The following is a 13,567-nucleotide window of genomic DNA, read 5'->3' on the forward strand; positions in this document are numbered from 1 at the left end:
AAAGTGAATGTTTGTATATTAGTTTGGATTCTATAGAAATCCGAACCGCTTGACAGATCCAGACAAAATGTTACTCCAGAAAGGTTTATAGCTCAAAATCAAACCCCTACCCCGTGACAGACATGCAAACACAGACAAAACAAATGAAATTTTCGTTTTTATGTCACCTTTTCCTTCAGTCCTTTCTCGGTTAATTATCATTTTTCATCTGACGCTCCACATTTTTTTCAGGTGCTGTCAGACGTATGAATTCATTGAACTCCTCCCACTGCAAACCCTATAATCATTTTAGTACATCCGAAAAATTAAACAGAATTACTTTCATTCAGTCATAAAGCAATGTAATTCAAAGTATAACTTCTACTGCCACAGCAGTCAGACCTTACAATTCTCTCCTGGGAAAAAAAGTAGTAACAGACCAAATGTTTCTGAGATTGACTTATCCCCTCATTAAAAAATTACTAGCGTCGAAATTACCTAATTTTTTCAGTGTTCACCTAAAGTCAAACGTATCATAATGATACCCTGCCAATAAAATACAAATTCTTAAGTACCCTGTGGTATTACCATCATTATATCTAAGTACTTAATCCAGGAAAAAAATTTGTTAGTTACGGGCATAACTTTGGAGATCAAGAATTAATTTATCGCCATCCACTCATGTGTATTAGTACACCAAATATTTGTGACTTTAAAAAATTACTCGGGACGAAATTGCCAAATCTTTTCAGTGTTCATCTTAAGCCAGACGTATCTTCTTTAAACACTGCCAATAAAATACAAATTCTCAAGTACCTTGAGGTATTACCATCATCATATCTAGAATGAATCTCCTTCGATTTGTTGTGCAGTGGACTTCTCGTAATTGACAAAAGGTCCGTCTACTGTTGAAAGGGAGACAGACCTCCCCCACAACACACACACACATAAATACACAGACACCCACCCGAGCATGAATCTAGAAGTATAAGATCAGTGATGTTGTTTATTCTTTTCCAATAGGGGAACGTAACTTCCTTTCCCCCCTTATCTTCCCCTCACCCACCCCTCCTGCCTCCCCTTCCCTCTTCTCTTCTGTTCCCCCTTCCCTCCCCCTACCCCTATCCCTTCCTCCTCCACCTTCCCTCCCCTCCCCTCCCATTCACTCTCCCATCCCTCTCCCTTCCACATCCCCTTCCGCTTCCCCTGAATTTCCCTTCCCCTCTCCCTTCCTTCCCCATTCCCCCTCCTCCTCTGTCTTCTCACTTCTTTTCCCTTTTCCCCCCCTTCTACCCTGTTTCCTCCCCTTCTCCCTACCCTCTGCCCTCCCACTGCCCAAAGACTGTTATTCAGAGTTTGAACCGGCCTACCTGTAGCCTGTTATTCTGTTATTCAGATTTTTCCAGGCATATATATATATATATATATATATATATATATATATATATATATATATATATATATATATATATATATATATATATATATATATATATACATATATATTTGCTTGTGTGTGTGTTTGTGTCTGTGTTGTGTTTTTGTGTGTATGCGTAGAATTAGAGCGAGAGAGAGAAAGATAATATTAATCCATCGTTAGTAGGAGAAGAAGTGAAGTTCTCCCGTGATGGAACTTGAGATAAAATCTTATTTCTTTCTTTCATCTAGTGAGAAATTTTTTTTCTTTTCAAGGACCAACAATAGACATCCGAGATGCTTATCCACTTTAATTGTGCCGTCTCCAACTGGCCCCCACCCGCCCTCACAAAGCGCTCTTTTATAAAAGGTGTTACTCTTTGAAACTTCCTAAATAAAGATGTCTTTCATTCTGTCTCTCATTTGTTCTGCTGGTCAACTTCTTAAGAGATTAGACTATAATTATTCTTGCTGTTATTGTGTCCCTGGTTTTTGTCTTGCTTAGGCCTGGTGTCGAGTGGGATTTCTATTCTTCTCTGAAATAAAAGTTATGGATCGCATTTTTATTTATTTCTTTATTTTTGGTTTTCTGTAAAAGAAAGCTATTGAGGTGCTTTGTCTGTCCGTCCGCACTTTTTCTGTCCGCCTTCAGGTCTTGAAAACTACTGAGGCTAGAGGGCTGCAAATTGGTATGTTGATCATCCACCCTCCAATCATCAAATATACCAAATTGCTGCCCTCTAGCCTCTGTAGATTTTATTTTAAGGTTATAGTTAGTCATAATCGTACTTTTGGCACCGCTATAGATACCAACAACACAGGCCACCACCGAGCCGTGGCTGAAAGTTTTATGGGTTGCGGCTAAGAGTTTCATGGGCCATGGCTGAAATTTTTATACAGCATTATACGCTGTACAGAAAACTCTATTGTGCCGAAGAAACTTCGGCTCATTCTTTACTTGTTTTTTAATGGTCACAGTTGCTGGAGTCTTTACATAAAGTGAATATTTGCAAATAGTCAGTTTTCTTTCTCGTGTTTGAGAGTTTGTAGATTAATTTGGTATTTTTAATAGATGCATTTTGATACCAAGTCATTTCATTTAAGTTGAACTCGACGTATCGACACAGAGCTATGAGTACTCACACCAAAAAGAAAATGATAGAGAAAAAAAAAAAAACAGGAGAAAAGGAATATGTAAAGGGAAAAAGTTAAGTATACCTTAGTTTTAGCAGACCACTGAGCTGATTAACAGCTCTCCTAGGGCTGGCCCGAAGGATTAGAATTATTTAACGTGGCTAAGAACCAATTAGTTACTTAGCAACGGGACCTACAGCTTATTGTGGAATCCGAACCACATTATAGCGAGAAATGAATTTCTATCACCAGAAATAAAATCCTCTAACTCTAAGGAAGTGGTGTTGTGAAAGGGAGGGGCGGAATATAGTAAGATTAAAATAGGGTACATAGGAATAGGGAGAAGAATTCCGGAATTTCTTCTAATTTTACTCTTTAAATGTCACTTTTCAGTAAGGATTTATTCTGCTACTACATATTTTCAGCTAATTCAGTGACGTTACACGGCGTTTTACACATTTATTTTAGTAAAATATGATTCCATATGTGAATTTAACTCAAAGTATCGCTTATTTTCCTATTTCTGAGGGTTATGAATTTACAATGACAAATACTTCCATGTTCAATTTACACCGACATTTACGACTTTGCTGAAAGAGGTCTGAGATTTGCTTTCTTAGAGACAATGCCAATATTTTGCTTGAGCGCACAATTCATGCACAGGAAATCAAGTTCCAGGCACCCTTCCTAACATGAAAAATTGTATATATATATATACATATATATATATATATATATATATATATATATATATATATATATATATATATATATATATATATATATATATATATATATATATGTTTATATACATATATATATATATATGTGTGTTTAAATAATTAGGTATATATACATACACAAACACACATTCACACACACACACATACATATATATATATATATATATATATATATATATATATATATATATATATATATATATATATATATATATATATATATATATTACTAAGTATCACTGATTCACAGCCCTCCATGATTCCTTTTAAGAAGTCCACTCAGAGAGCCAGGGAGACACACCTTAAGACGCTCCCTTTTAACCCTTTGATTTCGGTTGTAACGTATACGACGCATTTAATAAACTGGCCCGGAACACTGTTGTGTCGTATACGAGCACCGGTAATTTCCTTTTATGTGAAGGACTGATGATTGAAATACTGGCCTCTTTCTCTTGATATGGTAACAGTCTGTCAGTTGCCATACAGTGAATTCATATAAATTCACGTGTTTCCCTAAAATTCATTAGTCTTCATCAAGATGTCACAGGAGGACGGGTCAAGGGTACGACATCCTCGAGTTGACCGCCGGCAGATCGAGAGAAGAGCTCTCGACGAGGATAACTATTTTATAGACCTTCTCGACTCATTTTCTGGATATGAAAATGAATCGGATTTAGAAGGAAATGAAATGGATAATTATGGTCCTGGTACAAGAGACAGTGATGAAATATCAACCGACAGTGAAAATGACGAAAATCTGCCACCTACAAATGAAAGCCAAGGTGTCAAAAGAAGGCGGAGACAGCGAAGTGACCCAGGTGATGAGTGGAGTGGGCTGCCAGCAATTTCCAGCCCAGAGATTTCATATTTGACAGCAGTGGCAGTGGCATTACGTCGAAATGTAATGTGAATGAAAATTCAAAGGAAGTAGACTATTTTTTTTATTTTCGACAACGAATTTATGGGGCTGATTGCTGAAGAGACAAACCGTTATCAGAGATTCCTTGTTGATACGCTAGGAGATGCAGTGCCAAAGTATTTGCGAAAATTTGCTCAGGTTACTGTGGAGGAAATGATACGGTTCCTTTGTGTGATTATGATCATGTCGCATATAAGTAAACATCGCATCGTAGATTACTGGACTACGCTTGAGACATTCGAGACAAAAAGGAGTGAGAAGGCTGATGGCAAGGACAGATTTCTTCAAATTCTACGGGTTCTACATTTCGTTGATAATTCACAGGAAACAAGCCCAGATAATAAACTAAAAAAATTAAACCCGTGCTCGACAGTGTGCGTAGAAAATTCCGGGAAAAATTTCAACCTTTCCAGGATTTATGCATAGATGAAAGTTTAATGTTATGGAAGGGAAGGCTAAGTTTCAAGCAGTACATTCCAGATAAAAGAAGTCGATTTGGAGTGAAAATATTTGAACTTTGTGATGCCAAAACGGATTATATTGTCGATTTTATAATCTATACTGGAAAAGATACAGAGATATTGGTAGATGAGGATCTAGGGGTATCTGGTTCTGTGGTAAAAACATTTATGGCCTCGCATCTCGGAAAACATCACATCCTGTATTTCGATAATTGGTATTGCAGCCCAAAACTGCTCAAGTATTTGGGCGACAACGAAACAGGAGCATGTGGAACAGTCCGGAAAAATAGGAAATTTATGCCTAAATTTCCTGATGTGAACAAATCTGAGATTTCGTCTCAAAACTGCAATGGAATATTAGGTTTAAAATGGCAGGATAACAGGACAGTGTATATGTTATCTTCAGTACATGAAAATATAATGGTAGACTGTGAAAAAAGGTGTCGACCAGGGAATTTGTGCAAAAACCTGCATGCGTTGTTGACTATAATAAGAAAATGCGGATTGTGGACAAGAACGACATGCTTATTAGTTCTGTGAAGTGTATCCGTAAAACCACGAGATGGTACATAAAACTATTTTTCCGTCTGCTTGATATGATACTAGTAAACTGTCATCACTTGCATGGATTTGTTACTGGCAAGAAAGGGTCATATTTACAGTTTTCTAAGTCAGTCGTTCTGCAGTTGATTGAAAGGTACCCTCCAGCACCTAACAAGATAATTACCCGCACCGTAATAACGCAGCCAAGGCGGCTAACAGAAAGACACTTTCCTGATCCAGTTCCTCAACAGAAAAACAACTGCGACCTAGACTAAGATGTCGTGTGTGCTCGCATACATCCCGTAGGCCCAAGAAAGGCCAGCAGACATATTTCATGTGTAAAGACTGCAATGTAGGACTATGTGTCGCTCCTTGTTTCAGAGAATACCACACACTTCTGAATTACTAGAATTCTGTCGTAAAAGTTTTGTCAAGATTATTATGTTCAGCTTATTAAATATTCAGATTCATAACCATTTGTTATTCACATTGTTTGATTTCATTCAACTTATGTCATAAAAGCTTCTTCCAATCATATTGAGTCTTATGTGTTTATACATTTTCTGATTTTGTTTTTATCTACAGCAAAAGATTTTTGTAAAAATAAATGTTGAAATTCATCCGTATTATAATTTTCTTCATCAAATTATGGCTTTAGTCTTTAGTGAGAGAGAGAGAGAGAGAGAGAGAGAGAGAGAGAGAGAGAGAGAGAGAGAGAGAGAGAGAGAGAGAAAATTACTATTTTGCGTTTAATGTTCCTTTTCTGTCCTTTGAAGACTGGATATCATAAAATATAAAATGAGTCGGATGTAATGTAAATCTGATAATCATGGTATTGATGATTTATGATATATGAGAATAATAATAACAATATAATAACCGTTACCATGAGATTAATGAATATAGACAATGTTGTTGTTATTATTATTATTATTATTATTATTATTATTATTATTATTATTATTATTATTATTATTATTATTCAGAAGATGAACACTATCCATATGAAACAAGCCCACAGGGTAACTAACTTGAAATTCAAGCATCCTAAGAAAATGGTGTTCATTCAGTGAAATAACAGAAGGTAGTAGGAAATACAGAAAGAGGAGATCAGTTATTAGAAAACAGATGTACTAACAATAAATAAATAAAAATGTAAACAAAGTATTAAATACAAGATGTATTGCATAAGGGTAGTAATGCATTACATTCACTTGAACTTTTGAAGTTCCGTTTGCAACACATCCTCAGTAAAGAGGCTGTTCCACAGTCGTAAGGCGTGAGGAATAAAGGTCCCCTGGAACTGAAAAGTTCGAAGGCGAGGTACATTTACTGCACATTGATGCTGCTGTTCAGCGAATCTGGTTGCTCTCGACAGCAACAGGGGATCAGGGATCAACTGAGAATGTGAAAGATATGTCAAAATACAACTTATGAAAAAGTGACAAACAAGAGACCATCCGTCTATAGTCCAAGGCATAGCTGCCAAAGAAACCTTCCACCTCGAACCACTCTAAAAGATATAAATCTCTGGCAGAAGCAGACATCTCCCGGAGAACAGTATCCTAGTAAAGGAAGGACAAATTACCTAAAAAATGTTGCACTGATTTAATCACTCATATAAGTATATGAGGACTTAAGAACAATACCCAACTTTCATGCGGCATTTGCTGACATTTTCATTAGATGTTTCTCAAAAATAAGATGTAAGTAAACAGGTACCACTAGAATAATTGAAGGAAAAGAAAAATATCTGTAGAAAATTATAACAGAATAAAATGATCTACAAAACCCTACAACTTCCCCGATATTGGTTCAAAAACAATTGAACAAATTCCAAAATGTTAGTGATTAAATATATATATATATATATATATATATATATATATATATATATATATATATATATATATATATATATATATATATATATATATATATATATATATATATATATATATATATATATATATATATATATATATATATATATATATATATATATATATATATATATATATATATATATATATATATATATATATATATATATATATATATATATATATATATATATATACAGTTTCATATGTGGCTAATCATTTTTGTAACAGGAATTTATCAATTTTTATTTTTATAGGGATAGGTGTGAGTATGTGTTTGTATTTTACATACACACACACACAAACATATATACATATATATATACACTCATATATATGTAATTAATTGTATATATATTACACACACACATATATATATATATATATATATATATATATATATATATATATATATATATATATATATATATATATATAACTGAATCACGAGAATATGGAACGTGATGAATATATAAATAAAGACAATTCCACGAAGGAAAGAGAAGCAACAGAGTATTGCAAGGCTTTTCGACGTATTGTCCTTTACTTAGCAGACTCGTTTCTCTTTCCTTCAGGGCATTGCCTTCATATATATATATATATATATATATATATATATATATATATATATATATATATATATATATATATATATATATATATATATATATATATACTATACATGTATATATAGTCAATTATATATATATATATATATATATATATATATATATATATATATATATATATATATATATACATATATACATACATACATACATACATATATAGTATATATATACATACACACACCACTTATACAATTACACATTTTGATCAGCAATGTGATTTATAATATTGATCCCTAGTGAATGTGGCGAGGTGGCAATTGTGTTTACATGTCACATGCAAGTGTGACAGACGACGCGCGTAGGTGGCATTTCAGATGCACGTGTCCTGTTGACAGAAATGAACTGCTTTGTTTTCAGCCGCTGTACCCTCCACCTTTGTCGAATTTGGTGGGCGTGACCGTTGGAATATTAGCTTGAAAATGGGCCCCAGATTATCCCAAGCCCTCCCTGCAGTCTCCAATTCCTTGTTTCATTGACAAATGCGGATTCTGGAACCTCCTTTTTGCAGGCTAATACGATTTCCATTCAAGGAGGTTGTTTCCACTTTCCCCTGACTTTTGACCGCCATCGTCAATCAAACATTGAATTGGAATCTGTCCGAAGGACAAGGGATAATCCCAGGCCCTATTCCCAAGGTAGTATTCCAGCGTTCAGGGCCACCAAACTCAACACAGGTGGAAGGTAAGCAAGAGCAGAAAACAACGACCGGTCATTTCCATCAAAAGGATTCCGGCATCTCACGTACCACCCACGTCTCAGCCATGGAAATACGATTGTCACCTTCCAAATGTCCATATTCGCTAGTGTCCAAAATGTATTGTTGTGTCGTGTAATCATTGTTGCCGTTGTCATGGATTCATATATATATATATATATATATATATATATATATATATATATATATATATATATATATATATATATATATATATATATATATAGTATTAATGTAGTTTGTATATACATATATGTATGTATGTATGTAGGTGATATTGAGATGTATGTGTGTTTGACATTGACCTTGTGATTTGTTTTCATGTACCAATTGACAAAATGATATTTGACTGAAACTTTTTCAGCTCGAATGTCGAATTTGGTTGGGCGTGACCGTTGGAATAATTGCCGATTTTGGAATATTCCTTTATTACTGGCAGCTTATTTATTTGTGTTGTTACATTAATTGCATAATATCTATATCACGGATCGCTACTATCACAATATTATCATATAAATAAAACAGGTTAATTTGCAGCAAAACAACAAATACAAACGCTATTACAATGATTGTTTACGATTTCGTGCGTCTGGTAGCATGCTACGGTGACTACCGTCTGAAAACCCTCCGGATTGTGGTAAGTGTGAGGTCTCATCTCGGCCGTAATCAAAGGGCTAATGAAAATTAAAATAATTAATAATTTCCCATATTTTGGTAATCATAGAATCAACTAAAAACGATTATTAAATAAAATTATCTAAAAATGAAAAAAATCCCGTAGGGTGGGTCTGCCCAGACCCAACTTGCACCAGATAGGGTTAGAGAGACTGGCCAGTCTTGGAGGCCTTTGGGCCTCATCCTTGAAGTTCTTGGGCCCTCTCCAGGCCTGCTTCCCCAGCCTGGCAGGATACCTGCCTTCCTCCGAGGAAGCAGCCTCTGGGTCGGACCCTTCCCTCAAGGCTGCCCTCAAGAGACTGGCAGCCAGCCTTGGAGGACTTTGGGTCTCATCCTTGAAGTTCTTGGGCCCTCTCCAGGCCTGCTTCCCCAGCCTGGCAGGATACCTGCCTTCCTCCGAGGAAGCAGCCTCTGGGTCAGACCCTTCCCTTCAAGGCTGCCCTTAAGAGACTGGCCATCCTTGGAGGACTTTGGGCCTCATCCTTGAAGTTCTTGGGCCCTCTCCAGGCCTGCTTCCCCAGCCTGGCAGGATACCTGCCTTCCTCCGAGGAAGCAGCCTCTGGGTCGGACCCATCCCTTCAAGGCTGCCCACCCATCCCTTCAAGGCTGCCCTCAAGAGACTGGCCAGCCTTGGAGGACTTTGGGTCTCATCCTTGAAGTTCTTGGTCCCTCTCCAGGCCCGCTTCCCAGCCTGGCAGGATACCTGCCTTCCTCCGAGGAAGCAACCTCTGGGTCAGACCCTTCCCTTCAAGGCTATCCTTAAGAGACTGGCCAGCCTAGGAGGACTTTGGGCCTCATCCTTGAAGTTCTTGGACCCTCTCCAGGCCTGCTTCCCCAGCCTGGCAGGATACCTGCCTTCCTCCGAGGAAGCAGCCTCTGGGTCGGACCCTTCCCTTCAAGGCTGCCCTCAAGAGACTGGCCATCCTTGGAGGACTTTGGGTCTCATCCTTGAAGTTCTTGGGCCCTCTCCAGGCCCGCTTCCCCAGCCTGGCAGGATACCTGCCTTCCTCCAAGGAAGCAGCCTCTGGGTCAGACCCTTCCCTTCAAGGCTGCCCTTAAGAGACTGGCCATCCTTGGAGGACTTTGGTCCTCATCCTTGAAGTTCTTGGGCCCTCTCCAGGCCTGCTTCCCCAGCCTGGCAGGATACCTGCCTTCCTCCGAGGAAGCAGCCTCTGGGTCGGACCCTTCCCTTCAAGGCTGCCCTCAAAAGACTGGCCATCCTTGGAGGACTTTGGGTCTCATCCTTGAAGTTCTTGGGCCCTCTCCAGGCCCGCTTCCCCAGCCTGGCAGGATACCTGCCTTCCTCCGAGGAAGCAGCCTCTGGGTCAGACCCTTCCCTTCAAGGCTGCCCTTAAGAGACTGGCCATCCTTGGAGGACTTTGGGCCTCATCCTTGAAGTTCTTGGGCCCTCTCCAGGCCTGCTTCCCCAGCCTGGCAGGATACCTGCCTTCTTCCGAGGAAGCAGCCTCTGGGTCGGACCCTTCCCTTCAAGGCTGCCCTCAAGAGACTGGCCATCCTTGGAGGACTTTGGGCCTCATCCTTGAAGTTCTTGGGCCCTCTCCAGGCCTGCTTCCCCAGCCTGGCAGGATACCTGCCTTCCTCCGAGGAAGCAGCCTCTGGGTCAGACCCTTCCCTTCAAGGCTGCCCTCAAGAGACTGGCCAGCCTAGGAGGACTTTGGGCCTCATCCTTGAAGTTCTTGGGCCCTCTCAGGCCTGCTTCCCCAGCCTGACAGGATACCTGCCTTCCTCCGAGGAAGCAGCCTCTGGAGTCGGACCCTTCCTTCAAGGCTGCCCTCAAAAGACTGGCAAGCCTTGTAGGCTTTTGGGGCCAATCCTTAAGGGCTTGGGCCCTTTCCATGGGAAGGTCAGACCCATAGGCTGCTTCCTTGGAGGAAGGAAGCGGCCTCTGGGTCGGACCCTTCCCCTCACCAATACTCTTTGCTTTCTCTTACCCTACTTTTCAAAACTGACACTTTCTGTCTCCGAAGGCTTCCAGACGATTTGAAGCATCTCGGAGATTGTTCTTGGACACTTTGAAGCTCGGCGCATGCGCGAATGGCATTTCTCTCGTCCTTCCAGGAGCCGGAGGACTGAAGGATTCCAAAATGTCTTCAAGGAAAATCTCGAAGGTTTTAGATCATTTCAACATCGCGATAACCATTACTTGGAGTTCTTTTCTCTGGCACATAAACAGCTTCTTTGCTTTAAGGAGTCGTCTTCTATAAACTTATGAGATTCCCTCTTACTGACGATATTGATCATCCCTTCGATTCTTCCTTGCTTCTCCGAAAAGTAATTCTGTGAATCCAAAATCTTTGAAGTAGTTTCTAACACCTCAGGTTATCTACTTTATTCTTCGTCAGCATTCTTCAGTATACCTCCACGCCGATGTCGTCTCTTTTTTGTTCCTTCTCTTTCTTATTTCGAGCGAAGAACTGCTCCAAGCGGTAATTTTGGGCATCAAAATCCCCTCTCAATCAGCTTAGAAAACACCTCAAGTTCTCTACCTTTTATTTCGTATAAATTCTTCAGTTCCTCCGTTCCACTGTCTTCCTCTCTTCTTGATTATTTCCTTCCTTATTTCGAATGAAGAGCTTGCGTCCGTGAGTGACAATACGACTGTAGAGGTGCCGAATAATCGCAGAAGGCGGGAACCTCGACTTCATACTGCTCCGCGAAGTAGTCCATATTTTCAGCAGTAAACAATTACAGACTGAAGCTATCTGCCATTCTCGTGATGTACTTTTCCCTCTTGAAAATCTCTTTTAGTCGATCTGCTTCGTCATCCAGTTCATTTTAACCATAAACTTCGCCTTCTTTGCTCACATGCTGTCTCTGAAGGCTTCAAGACGTCTTCCTGGAGGATCCCTGAGATGGCCACTGTAGTCCTTGGTGTCAGTGCACCTATTGAGTGATGGCGCTATACGCATGAGCGGAAGAATTCTAAAACGACTGCAGGAAAAACACGAAGATATTACGGCGCCAGGCGACAATGATTCTTTCTTGCAGCAGAAGGTATGAAATTTTCTTGAAAGCTTTATTGCCACGAAAACATCAATATTTAAAAAAAAAAAGAAATTAAAAATTTAGTGAAAAATCATCATCGTATCCTTTTTCTCGTCCGGGAGAAATATAATATATATATATATATATATATATATATATATATATATATATATATATATATATATATATATATATATATATATATATATATATATATATATATATATATATATATATATATATATATATATATATATATATATATATATATATATATATATATATATATATATATATATATATATATATATATATATATATATATATATATATATATATATATATATATATATATATATATATATATATATATATATATATATATATATATATATATATATATATATATATATATATATATATATATATATATATATATATATATATATATATATATATATATATATATATATATTATATATATATATATATATATATATATATATATATATATATATATATATATATATATATATATATATATATATATATATATATATATATATATATATATATATATATATATATATATATATATATATATATATATATATATATATATATATATATATACATATATATATATATATATATATATATAGTATATATATATATATATATATATATATATATATATATATATATATATATATATATATATATATATATATATATATATATATATATATATATATATATATATATATATATATATATATATATATATATATATATATATATATATTATATATATATATATATATATATATATATGTATATCTACATATATTTATATATGTATATATATGTATATATATACATATAGATAGATAGATAGATAGATAGATAGATAGATAGATATCTCCTCCCGACGACGAGGGAAAAGGATACGATGATGATGATTTTTCATTACATTTACATTTATTTCTTTAAAAAAATGCTATTTTCGTGGCAATAAAGCTTTCTAGAAAATTTCACCCCGGGAGGACAAGATCAACTTGGAAATTATTATTATAGATAGATACATATACATAAATATATATAAGTATATATACATATATTTTATATATATATTATATATATATATATATATATATATATATATATGTGTGTGTGTGTGTGTGTGTGTGTGTATACACTGGTTTGTGCGTCTGTGTGCGTTAATTTTTCCCAATAGTTAAAAATAAGGTGGTCTCAAGAATTTCTGTTTCCTGAAATGGTCATCACTAGCGCCCAGTAATCCAGTCAGCTTCAAGAGAAAAGTGACCTTTTGTTTTAACAAGGCTTCTCCATTGCCATTGATCACCTTATTAAGGGGAGAGAGAGAGAGAGAGAGAGAGAGAGAGAGAGATGGCTGCCTCCAGCAAGGAATGATTAAGTTTTTTCGCATAGCAGAGTAAG

This window comes from Macrobrachium rosenbergii, chromosome 55 (genome assembly GCF_040412425.1).
Source record: "Macrobrachium rosenbergii isolate ZJJX-2024 chromosome 55, ASM4041242v1, whole genome shotgun sequence".
Classification (NCBI taxonomy): domain Eukaryota; kingdom Metazoa; phylum Arthropoda; class Malacostraca; order Decapoda; family Palaemonidae; genus Macrobrachium; species Macrobrachium rosenbergii.